The 13,927-nt window shown below is 34.8% G+C and overlaps 1 protein-coding gene across 4 annotated transcripts in view; it reads right to left on the reverse strand.

The window, feature by feature from the left end:
• LOC145241334 (dystrophin-like) overlaps positions 1-9,490 on the reverse strand; it is a 1,936,823-nt gene extending 1,927,333 nt beyond the window's left edge. For 3 of the 4 annotated variants that reach the window (XM_080104173.1, XM_080104174.1, XM_080104171.1), the window contains exon 1: positions 9,128-9,235. The gene's annotated coding sequence lies outside the window, so the exon portion shown is untranslated. Of the gene's footprint in view, positions 1-9,127; positions 9,236-9,320 lie in introns of those variants that run through there. The other variant, XM_080104172.1, reaches the window with a different exon arrangement.
• Positions 9,491-13,927: the final 4,437 nt, after the last annotated feature.

Consider the following 13,927-nt stretch of genomic DNA (forward strand, 5'->3'; position numbering starts at 1 on the left):
TTCAGTATTTTCACGTTAAATTAAAGTTTTACAATACTTTTTGTTTATTAAATTGTTAGATGAAAGTACAGAATAACTGAAAATAAAATGATTTTTGGTAAAACTGCAGAGGATGCTGTTTTACGGTTGTTGTAAAAATGGAACGGAAATTTAAATTTTGTTCTGTTTTAAATTCAATACATTGTGACATTGCGTCCAACTCATTGTTCACATTTGACATATCAACTTTTATAGGTTTTGGGGTATGCTAACAAGGTTAGAGGTGTCAATTCAGAAAGCCGTTCTTAATATGAGGAGGTTGAGGGTGGGGGGCTATTCCGAAAACCATTCTTAACATAGGGAGGTTGGGGTGTTTATTCATTGTATGCATACCCGAAAGCATATAAAAGTCGACATTTTAAATGTGAACGGACAACGGTGAATTTGAGTTATGTGAAAAACCAAAAAGGTATACCAAATTGGCTTTTTTTCGTTTAAAAACTAAATTATTTCGTTCCTGTTTCTAAAATTTTAGTTTAATAAAAAAAATCTTTCATATATATATATATATATATATATATATATATATATTTTACATGGCGGTCACCACTTATCAAGGCCCAGAAGCCACTCAGGAATAAGGGTTATTGCGTGTACTATCAATGGGATAGTATCGTAGTAATCATTATTATTGGAGATTTGGTAAAGTATCTTACTTAAGGGGGCGATTCATCAGGAATTTGTTTATGTTGGACTTGAAGACATCAAGTTGTAATCAGGTGGGAAACAGGCAAACGGAAGAGAGTTCCACAGGTGTGCACTTCTAAGAAAGAAGCTTTGTTCATGGAATCTACGTTTTGATTTAGGCACAGATAAAGAGTGGGGAAAATTACTGACAGTGGTTTCAGCTAGACGGGTGTTTTTCCTGAAAGACTGGCTAGGGGAGGACCAGAAATTGGAGCTCAGAGAAGCACTTGCCATAGAAGTAACGATAAAACAAAGACAGGCTCGTAACGTGTCTTGTGGTAGAGAGGTTGAAGGGAAGAGAAAAGGGCATCCCCCACTAATCCACAATGTCTATTTTGTACTCTGTCAAGGCAGGATAGGCTGTTTTTAGCAGCTCCTGCCCAGATGTGGCAGCAGTACTCCATCCTTTGATGTACTTGGCTTTTATATAGATAGAGAATTGCATCAGTAGTGAGATATCTTCTGGAGCGGTAGAAGGATCCCACCATTTTTCCAGCGACCTGGGCAACAGATTTGATATACATGTTCCATTTCAGATCAGGAGTAAAGGTCAATCCCAGAAGCTTGTCAAAACATGGAGCCTCCCAAGACGAGAGCCATCCATTTCAATTGATGCCAGATGGGGATCAGAGCGTTGATGATGTAAAGATAGGAGTTTGGTTTTAGATGCATTAAAAGTAACCAGTCACCTCTTCCCCACTGTACCACGCGTTCAAGATCAGAGGAGAGAGAATTAGAGAGAACTTTGTCATTTACGGCCTTTGATGTGTTGCCATAGATGGTCGAGTCATCAGCATAGATGTCAAAGAATGATTTAAGTATGTGTTTTGGGAGATCATTGATGTAGATCAGGAAGAGAGTTGGGCCCAGGATGGACCCCTGAGGGACTCCAGCATTAATACTGTGGGCTTCTGATTTCTGCCCATCAACCACTACTCTTATGAGCCTATCAGAGAGAAATGATTTAATAATTGAGAAAACATTTCCAGTTATACCGTAGCTGGAAATCTTGTAAAGTAGGCCCTTATGCCATACCTTATCGAAGGCCTTTGATGTCAAGAGCAATTGCCCTAGAAAGGAAGCCTTTGTCGAGAAATTCACTAATCCTATGAGATATAATCATTAGCATACCTGCTGTAGATCTAGCAGAACGGAAACCATATTGCATGTCACTAAGAAGGTTATTTCTGCTGAGATAGTTGACTACTTCTCTATTTAATATGGATTCCAGCAGCTTACTTATGACACACAGAAGACATATATATATATATATATATATATATATATATAAAGAATGATTGTTGAATGTTATTCTTTCAATTACTTTCGTTTTTGGGGAGGACAAGAAAAAAAAAATAAAGATTAAAACGGAACCAAATTTAAATTTCCGTTCCATTTTTAGAACAACCGTAAAACAGAGCATCCTCCGCAAGTTTTACCTGATTTATTTTTATAATTACAAATCTAAACCATTGTGCATTTATTCAAACGGTCTTTTATCTTGCTAAGTCAATCCCCCCACCAAGAATATATATAATGAAATTTATTATCCCTATGTATAAATTCAAGTTTTACGATATCTTTTTCGTTTATTGAATTAAGTGAAACTAGAGAATAGTTATAAAACACCCGTTAGCCTGGTAACATAAATGCATAAGTACCAATAAAGTGTTTTTAAATATCGTATTCAGCTAAATTCATAACAAGCGAGAATTACATGAATGGTGTATTTTATTGTCGCTACACTGTAATCGCGTGATTAAGATTTTAGCAGGCTAAAAATTGTGAGACACAAGGGTCAAGAGAACCCGAAATAGTAATTCGAGCAGGTGCGCATGGGGGAAAAATACTAGAAATAACAATTTTGTTTTAGTAAGAAAGATAACGAAATAGTAATTCGTTCTTTTGTGATAAATGCGTGCCTAAATAAAGAAAAGTGCAGCAAAAAAAAAAACCCCAAAAAAACAAACACCACCACAAAAACAATAATGAAACAAACAAATAATAAATAAATAAATAAATAAATAAATAAATAAATAAATAAGTGACGTTTCATTTCATTTCGAGTTTCAGTTTTTAAGTTTGATGGACACGAAGTATTTTTTGCGGTGATTGAGCCAAGGTATTCCCGTTGTTACATTTCCAAAAAAAAAAAACACAGCGAACTCAACGATAAAAATCAAAAATAATATTTAAAAAAAACTTTTCTTTTTATATATAACTCCTGAGTGTTAGGTTTGTAATCGATGAGATTAACGTGATAAACGCAAAACTAGGTGTCCTGTGCGGATTTCGGAGGAGAGGGGGGGGGATTTCCGTAACCCTCAGCATTTTTTTTTTTTTTCATTTCCACTTAGCCACAGCAACGCGTGGCCGGATACAGTTTATATATATATATATATATATATATATATATATATATATATATATAAGGTTTGCTTTATCTAGGGCGATTTTCATTACAAACAAAAAAAATGTTCGGTGAAATGGACTTTTAATAGTTCTGCGCGCACACCTTCCTGACTAAAAGGTTTAGTGCTATAATATTAAGGAAGGGCATTTATTATTTATTTATTTTTGTTGTTTTGTTTTCAGCAATGTATTATGTATCCCTGACACGATTATTCACAGCGACATAAAGTTCACTTATAATGGCATTGTAAAGTTTCCTTGTAAATCCTCCTTTACGCCCAACAGTGAGTAGAAATATTTGTTGAGTCAATTATTACAAATTTCTGAGAGATGCATCGTTCCACATTCATTTTTTTTTTTTTAATAAAAAAGTTTGATCAAGAAAGTGAACTTCACAATAAAATAAACTAAAAATATTTTTGGTGAAAAATAAATCTATATATTAATAGGATAGCGCGTGTGTTATTCATTTTGTGTGTCATGATTACATCCGAGTGACTGTCGTTTAATTGTTATGGACTTCCATTTTTTTTAATTTTTTTTTTTTTACACAGTGATCACCACTTATCAAGGCTCGGAAGCCACTCAGGGATAAGGTTATATTGCAAGTACAATACGTTAGTGTGGAGATTTGATGAAGTGTTTACTTAAGGGGGCGGTTCATTAGGAATTTATTAACGTTGGACTTGAACACATCTAAGTTGTAGTCCGGTGGGAAGCAGGCAGACGGAACAGAGTTCCACAAGCGTGCAGTTTCTTGTTATAAATAATTTTACCAAGAATTCTTCATAAGTTTTGGTTTGGATTATAGCTGAAGGAACTCAAGTTATATATATATATATATATATATATATATATATATATATATATATATATATAGGGTGACCCCCCCAAAAAAAAACGGGCCCCGACTCTAATTAGGCCCCGTTCCTTAGTGTTTTGTCCGAATGAAATGAAACTTTGGTCATAACTAGTTTAATTATATCCAAAACACTAGGCCTTTTTTTCTCCGTTCTACAGCATATGTTCTAGATGACCTCCATTTAGCTGTTGTTTTTTTTTGGGGGGGGGGGGTCACCCTGTGTATATATATATAAGGTTTGGTTTCGGTTTCGATTCAAGCTGATGCACCCAAGTCATATGGATATATATATATTTTTTTATTTCTGAAATCGCAACTTCATAATATATAAAAATCGATAGAACAATAACTAAAATAATAATATACGAAATCTGCAAGAATTTAAATATCATATTTAAGCGTACTTTACGACTGGGCTACGCCAGGCGTCCACGCTAGCTTAGATAAATACTTCTGCAGTTTTAACAAAAGAGCTACAATAATATCAGAGCGTCTTCATTTACGCTGAACATCTACAGAATGGCAACATCAATATATTACATATGAGTCCTCTGTGGAATTTCCACAGGTCCTGCTAGTAAATATTGATAGTAACGTAATATAAGGAAAAGACTCAGGCTACGCAACGGACAATAATGCTGAAAGCAGCTGAAATCCCTCGAGTGCGGAAACTAATCAACAGTAGTTACAAATGTTAACCGACCGTATGCAAAATGCAAGAGAAGTAAAACAAAAAAGATGCAACCAAGAAAACTGAAACTGAAAAATTGTAAATTGAATACCTTCCCCCCACCACCTCCAAAAAATATAGTGCTGGCACTGACAGGTACTACGGCAAATACTTAAAAAGGGCCAAGGAGAATGGAAAGACCAAAGAGAGAAAGTACTATGCAAATCACCACTGGATAAGTGCGAAGACTTATTGCCACCCAAATTCCAGTGAAGACCAATAGCCATTGCCAGCGAGAAGTTAATTGCAAGCGGCTGTTGCGATAACAAATTAATTTGCAAAGGGTTTTTTTCTTTTTTTTTTTACAAAGGAGTCACCATTAATCAAGACACAGAGGCCATTCAAGGATAAGGGTTAATAAGCATACAGTGGTCAATGGGACAATGTCGTAACAATTGTTAGTGGAAATTTGGTAATTTTAACTTAAGAGGAACGGCTCATCAAGTACTTGTTTACGTTGGACTTGAAGACGACCATATCAGCCGGAAAGCAAGCATATGGAAGAGAGTTCCACAGATGTGCAGTTCTAAGAAAGAAACTTTGTTCATGGAATGTATGTTTAGGTTTAGGCACAGATAAAGAGTGGGGGAAATTATGGATAGTGTTTTCAGCTAGACGAGTGTTTCTAGTTTGGCAAGGGGGAGATCATAGATTGGACTTCAGACGAGTACTTGCCATGAAAATAACTAAATTAAATCGATTATATGCAGAATACGGACCATGCTGAAATAATAACGTTATTAGTTAGAAACCCATTCTTTAAATGGCGAGAATTCTTTTTTGATGTACTTTCACCTAACAATTTAGCACACAAAAGATATTATAAAAATTGAATTTAACTAGGAAGAATCCTAAAAACAGCACGGTCTGTAATGTGCATCAGTACAAAGTATTCTAACGGAACATAATTAAATAAATATATATAATTATTTACCATAATAATTATTAAATACCTACAGACACTAGTGGTTCATCCTTTCGGGAATCACCAGTGCAGGGTGTCACAGTTACCGACGATCCTAATTATATATATATATATATATATATATATATATATATATATATATATATGAAAAATAGATTGAAGGTGGAAGGACCTGAACGCTCAACGTTTCGCCCGATTTATGCGGGCTTTTTCAAGAGGGATGGTCATTGATCTAGTTTTCATATCGTCGGATTTCACCCATCTTAACAATCATATATATATATATATATATATATATATATATATATATATAAATTCAAACACTACTGTGTTTCAATATATGGTTAAGTAGCAGTTTTAGTCGTTTAGGTAGCAGTTTTAGTCATTTAGAACTGCTTTAAAGTTTCACCATTCACTCATTTTTCGACCAAATTTTAAACAATTATTACAGTTTATAGATCACCTTCTCAGCTATATTGTGAAAATAAATTGAATTTTCGTTCAGTCAAAAAAAAAGTTATGATGAATTAAGTGGTGTACAAAATCGTAAAAAAAACCTAAGGAGGTGAGCGACGCTTTTTATGACTGGTTTCCATAGCAACCATGTCGCTTCAGCGAATACTGTTGCTACCAATTCACTGCTCTCACGAAAAGAGACGTAACAAGTGAAACAGAGAGTGAAAGAGAGATAATTGGGGGGGGATTTTATTGAAAGCAGACGAGTGCCGTACATTGTTATTCATATGTGTTTATGGGGGCAAAAAAAAAAAAAAGACTGAAATTAAACAAAGAACAAGTGAATCTACTACAAGCCTGGAAAAATCATGGATTAAAATAGAAAAATGCGAGCATGAAAAGTAATATGGTTAAGCTTAAACATGGAAAAGTAAAGGACTTGTTGTTAAAACTGGAAAAGAAAAAGACAAGATAGTCTAGTAAAAAATATAATAAATTTATAACTTAAAATATTGCAGCATTAAGAATTGTTTAAAAATTCATTTTATAACATTATATAATCAATTCTTAATGCAGCAATATTTTAAGTTATAAATTTATTAAATTTTTTACTAGAATATCTTGTCCTTTTCTTTTCCAGTTTTAACAACAAGTCCTTTACTTCTCCATGTTGAGGCTTAACTATATTACTTTTCATGCTTGCATTTAACAATGTCTGATTTACCGAATATCAATTCGGTAAATTTTTACTTACTTTCTACTTTAATAATCACCTTTGATGACTACTTTTAAAGGTTTTCGGGTATGCTGAAAACGAATATCGCATTTAAATTTGCCGCAAAGAAATAGTGTTCTGGATACTAAGTAATGTAATTCCTTATGTTATAAATAGTGACAATTTTCATACGTGATTACTAGGGCTATGACAACAGCATATTCTTTTCATTGTTTTTACTCTCGAGTATATATCCGACACAGTTAGACACAATCAACCGAGAACCACATCACTCTACATAAAAACATATAATATATCAATGGATATATACCTGAAAATCAAAACAAGGAAAAGAATATGCTGTTGTCATAGCCCTAGTGATTACACGTGGTTTTACGACCTTGCTACTCGGGCTTAGGGTTAGTGCTAACAAATTTTTTAGTTTACTGCTCAAAAAAAGTTAGAATGGCCCGGAAATGTGGGGATGATTTTATGTAAAATTTCTATATGAAACTGACCCACCCCACTTTTAAAACAATTGTTTCTTGTTTTGTTTTTCTTTTCGGCATATTTTTTTTAGGATGTTCAACAGTTCAACACGTAATCGTCTAAATAAATAAATAAAATAATAAATAAATAAATAAATAAATTTTCAAAAAATAGAATCTTATTGGGGAGAAGGGGATGAAGTTTTTTTTTTATATACAAAAACAAAACTTTAATGCTTGCTACGAATTTCAATAAATCGATCATTCAAAATTGGAAATTGAGCCAGTGTCCACGAAATAATAAATGCAAACTACATGTGTAAAAGTGAAAATCAAGATAAAATATAGTATACTGGTTGTATTTAATCGGTGTTGCCCGGGTGGATGTTTTAAAGAAAAACAAGTTAAATATATAGTCCTTACAGTAAGGACTCCTTACTACCTGCCTCCCCACGAGGACAGGAAGACATAAAATCAGGTTTTTAATTTGGGGAAATACATCTCCCTATAAAGAGGCATTCTGAATTGAGACAAAAATAAAAATTGTCTCAGTCTAGAAGGATTCTCATCACTAGCCGAAGACAGATAAGATAAAGGAAATATTTAAAACATTTACATTTAAAACAATTTAGACACAAGTTTATAAAAGAAATGTGAGGAAAATGGGCCTCGTTCGCGTCATGCTTGGTCTATAACGTGATAACAATGCCTATAGTACTCTTAACTAGAATTATATCAGTCACCATAATACTGCATTCACAGTGGGGGTCCGTGCTCCTTAAGATATGGGCAAATTATTTACTTTTTATTGTTTATAAATATATGCACTTTGTTAGGATCCAAAAGACAAGGAAAGAAACTAAAAGTTATATTTACATTAAAAAAAAGTAAATAGTTTTCCATTTTTCTTTTTCTTTCAATAAATATCCGATTAACAAAATAAAACTTAAATTATTTCGAACGTATTTAACAAAGTTACGTATGGGCGATAAACAAAGACACACAGATCTTCTTGTCTGATCTGTTAATCAAGACAAAGATTTCAATGTAAAAAAAAAAAAAAAGAAAAAAGAAAAGAAAGGCACTTTTGCAGAAAACGGACGATACTGAAATAATAATGCTATTCAGAAACCCATTCTTAACATGTGGTGGAGGAGGGACTTTTACCTGTACTTTCATCCAACAAATTTGATAAAAAGGTGCAGTAAAATTGAAAAATAAATAAATAAGGTTTCTGGCCTTTGGGCTAAGATCTAAGTGTAGTATCTGTATAAGTTAATTTATCCTTAGTATATTTCTATTTCTTCTACATTGACTAAGGTAATTTGTATTTTTGTCTACTGCCAGAGTGCTCCTTTTGAGGGAGCTGGTTTCCATCCATCACCACCGCATAAAAAACGACTTTGTGTCACATCTTGTTCTCGTGGAGAAACAAATGCAGTAAAAACTTAATTTAACTTGAAAATCTTATCTGACAACAATAACAACAATAATAATAATAATAATAATAATAATAATAATAATAACAACAACAACAACAACTGGTTCGTATTCTGCATAAGTACAAAAAAAAAAAAATGAACGCGCGTCGATGGCGTGAGGGTTTCAACAAGTAAACCTCAGCATTTCGCGCAATAAACTAAACTTGAAGCGAAAATTTTCTACATCAATAAAGAGTTGAAAGATTAAAAAAAAACAACTGCACTTAAGTAAATCAAGTAATGTTGACAGATACAAAAGATATAACTAAAATGTGTAGAAAATATATGACCACGAAGTTAAAACGAAAAAAATATATGTATAAATATCCCACCTTCTTTCAGGTTGCCAATCGTCAGACACAGGCACGCACATTCTTTCAGTATTTTTTTTTTCTTTTTTTTTAAACAAAGCATATGAAAGAAGAGAGAGGGAGGGGGTAGAGTAAAACACACACACACACACACACACACACACACACACACAAATAAAGGGTTAAAAAAAATAGAACACGTGTTTATATTTACGTAGATTAAATGATCCCGGCTTGGCGTAAAGATCTAAAATCGCACAGGTCGCCGTTTTCAGCGCAAAAATGTTCTATTTCTTTAAAGATTCGTGATGTCCACTGGACAGGTACGACACGGGGAAAGTTTTTAGTTGACAGGTGTGAGTGGAATATTTCGTTTACTCTCTCTCTCTCTCTCTCTCTCTCTCTCTCTCTCCTTACCTTTTTTTTTTTTACACGGTTATGGCGCGTTTAAAAACCACGTGACTTCCTCTCCCAGTTGAGGGCCGCATTAACCCGTCCGTCCGTCCGCACTCCGTCCCTGAAATCGCGTCGACTTGATTAGGATGAGACAAAACAGAAAAGATTCCGATAATGCAGACATTCCTCTTGCTTTTATATATATATATATATATATTTTATTAAATATGTTTGGCAACCTTTTTTTCGTTTTTTTTTTTTTACATGCTAAAAACAAAACGTACGCTCAATCTTGAAAAAAATAAGAATGAAAAATGTTCTTTACATTTAATTGTACTATAGGTGTTAATACAACTCAACTAATATATATATATATATATATATATATAATATACATATATAATATATATATATATATATATATATATATATATATATATATATATATATATCCAGTGATCCACTGACACGTGTGTGTGTGTGTGTGTGTGTGTGTGTGTGTGTGTGTGTGTGTGTGTGTGTGTGTATCTACTAACACGTGTGGGTGTGTGTGTATGAGAGAGAGAGAGAGAGAGAGAGAGAGAGAGAGAGAGAGAGAGAGAGAGAGAGAGAGAGAGAGAGAGAGAACAGAATTCAGCGCGTCCCGTGGTTGTTTCAACCAATTGATAGCATAAATACGGATGATCACGGATTAAGGAAACGTTTTATCTTAATTACGTTTCTCTCCATTTCGTCATCCCCTCTTTCAGGTGATAATTAGGTGGGAATTAATAAGTGCAAAACAAAATCAACCACTTTTTTTTTTTTCCTTTTTAAGCTCGATATCCATCTCCTTCCCATAGCGGGATGATATGACACAAGGGTCTGAAAATGAGGCTTGAAGAGCCAGTGTCTTAGAGGTAGAGCACTCTGACCTGGAAAAAATGTCTGGGCATCACCGCTGGCATTCCCTGGTTATGGGCGCTTCAAGCGATTAGCAGTAAACTAACTCTTCAACGGGATATGGTAAAACTTGGAAGGACTGGACCTCCTAGAATTACAGCGGATCAGCGATATACGCGGAACAATCTATCTCAACAATTGCCTAGATTCTGTTGGCTTTGGTGCCGAGGGGAAACTTTCGGCTTTTATTATTAAAGCAAAGAACAGTAGAATTAAAACAAAGTTCTTCCCGCCCTCCTCTTTAAAAAAAAAAAAAAAGAAAGAAAGAAAAAAGTGTCCTATCTCTACTATTATATACAAGGAAATTTGTATGTGTGTGAGTTCGTTTCCTATGGACTCTTAAAAGGCTGGACCGAATTTTGAAATTTAACACCAATTTACTTTATGTGCCTGGCAGTGTTTTAAGAAAGGTTTTGTATAGGAATGTCTTCAAAAAGTATCGATAATTGAAAAAATCCAATGAAAGAAGCAACAAGTAATTTTGACTAACGTTAACGCCTTATACAGCCTAACATCACAATTGCATTTGACAAGTTATATTATCGCACAAGCATAAAGGCTCGGCGTATAAAATCAACAGTAGGCTCATTGATATGACAGGGGTGCAGCCGAAATGAATGTTTCTGTTTAGAGCCCAATTGAACCATGATACTTTAATTCAAGCCATTATATATGAAACTAATTTTATAAAACCAACAGTAGGTTCTCTACAGTGCAATGTAGACTACAATGTATTGTGGACTAAGTCATTGCGGGAAGGATTAAAAAATGGGCGATTTTACTTGCCCTTCGCAAAAAAGAAAAAAGAAAAATAAATAAATAAAATAAAATATGGGAGGGTGAAACATTTGGTGATCCTTTCATTTCCGGGCAACGCCAGTGCTCCTTGCTAGTCTATCATATAAAGGACAGTTGTCTGCGTGCATGTGTGTTTGTGTGTTTGTATGCACAAGTCAAAAACTACATAAAGCAAAAAAGAAGAAAACACAAAGTTTTTTATGTTCTTGATTGACGTTGCCCCAGATGAAAAATATCTAGAAAAAAAAATTTCATTCTTTGCGAGAGGTGGGGTCAACTGGACTAGGTTTCGTTGGAAGAAGGGGTATTTTTCATCATTTTATTTACTAATATGAAAAAAAAAAATGCCAACTTATTCTCGAGAAATCTATCTATACGATTATATTGTGTGTGTGTGCGTGTGTGTGTGGGGGGGGGGTGTTTGTGTGTGTGTGTGTGTGTGCGTATGTTTGTGTGTGTGTGAGTGTGTACGTGTGTATGTGTCGCTGTATGTATGTATGTGTGTGTGTCTATGTGTATGTGTGTGCGTGTCTATGTGTGTGTGTTAGGGTTAGAGTTAGTGTGTGCGCGTGTGTGTGTGTGTGTGTGTGTGTGAGAGAGAGAGAGAGAGAGAGAGAGAGAGAGAGAGAGAGAGAGAGTTCTTTCCTCATAGGTTCCGAAACGACTGAGCTTGTCTTTTGCAAATTACGCGCAAAGGTAATTTATATTTCTGGCAGTGTTCTTAGAAATGTTTTGTAGAGAAATTCATCCGATAAGTATCGAAAATCGAAAAAATCCTATCTTAAAAATAGTCTTTCTTCTCTTATAGATACAAAAAAAAAAGAACTTTTACAGGGGAATAGTTTACGTTATACCGGTGTAACGTAAACTATTTCTCTGTAATTTTTTTTTTATCTATAATAGAAGAAAAACTATTTTTAAGATCGTCAAGCCCAAATATCCGCTGACGTGATATTGTAAACAAACACAGACGGAATTTGATGAACGACATTATCATTATTATTTTTTTATTTATTTCATTTATTTTATTTTATTTATTTATTCTTTTTTTTTTTTTTGCAAATTAGTCCACAGGGCAAATTATTTCTCGTAGTATATAATATTCAATAGAGGTTTGATTCTATAATAATACATACGCAATCTTCATAAATTAAAATATTATGTTTAAGCATATTGTACGACCGGGCAACGCCGGACGTCCAGCTAGTCTATTATATAAGGAAGAGTTGTGTGTGTGTGTGTGTGTGTGTGTGTGTGTATGTGTGTGTGTGTGTGTGTGTGTGTGTGTGTGTGTGTGTGTGTTTGGAGATGGGCTGGGGCAAAGAAGAAAGGGACGAAGACAATGAGAAAGAGAGACTAGCAGAGAGAAAGATAGCGGTTTTAACAAAAATATGTTCAAACTCGGCTAGGGATTTTTATCTTAGGTCCCAAAATCAGCAGAGATTAGACCATTCCTGCAACGATCCGGTTCAAGTTGATTTTGCGGTGAGCGTTTAGTTCTGTGCAGTTCTAGGAGGTCCACACTCCCAGTCCTTGCCTGCTCTCTTTGAGAAGGGGTTAGTTTATTGCTAATCGCCTGTGGATCCCACACCGAGGAATGCAGATGGGGCTGCCCAGGCACTTTTTGCAGGTCAGAGTGCCACTCCTCTGGGGCAGTGGGGCAGGGGCACTGACTTTTCGATCCCACTTTCCAACTCTGGTGTCTAAGTTTTTGCAGTGGAAGAGAACCAAACAACCAAAATATGTTAGACTTTAGTAAAAAAAAAAAAATTTAAAAAAAACAAAACAGTTTGTATTTTGGTGGGGAGGAGGATGCTGTGTCACTTTTATGATGCCCTCCTCTTCGAACCATAAAAATATATACAAACTGCTATTCGAACATCGCGAGTAACTTGCTGCTTTAAAGAATATGTCACCCCCAATCCACCCACATGATCAAAAAAAAAAAAAAAAAATTAGATTAATCCTCTTTTCGGTTCAGTTTTCTAGCTGAAAAGAATGGTCTATCGAGCCCTGCTTTTTAGCAGAAGTTCAACGCCAAGATCAACCGTTCAACACTGATGCGCGGAAATTCATCTTTTTTACATCCTCCAAAACGAAGGTTAAGTTTTCCGTCAAGTTTTGCTATCATGTTTGTGTGCAGCTCAGCGCAGCGTCTACATCGCTTGATAAATTATCAAAATTGATCAACATATCAGTCATGGTATAACTTCGAGATCATTTAATTTTGAGATATCTTGGTTTGGTACGTTTCGGAGTGCCCGTTGCTTGTTGGCCGATTCGGTCGAGGAGGAGGAGGAGGAGGAGGAGGAGGGGGGGGGAAGAATCGGAGTCAAATTTAAAAAATACATATAAGCCGCTAGGTTTCAGTTGATAAAATTACATTTAACCAGCCTGCTTCAAGAAACGCTAACCTTAGCGCCGTAATTGAGACCTAGCAACTAATTTTGATTCTAGAGCATTATGTTGTTTTTGTGATTTATCTGAAGTGAAACAAAACATCCAAGTCAGCCACGTGTGCTCTATACAAGTAACGATTGTTTTTTTTTTGTTTGTTTTTTTTTTTTTTTGTTTACATATATCGACAAATAATTGGGATAAGCAGGTAATCTGGAAGAAAGAGAGAGCCTGTTTTCTCCGGTTAACTATAAGTGGCGTTACTGTCTGTCCACCCAGTTACGGAAG

Source organism: Euprymna scolopes, chromosome 20, assembly GCF_053919585.1.
Source record: "Euprymna scolopes isolate OS-2025 chromosome 20, ASM5391958v1, whole genome shotgun sequence".
NCBI classification, from domain to species: Eukaryota; Metazoa; Mollusca; class Cephalopoda; order Sepiida; family Sepiolidae; genus Euprymna; species Euprymna scolopes.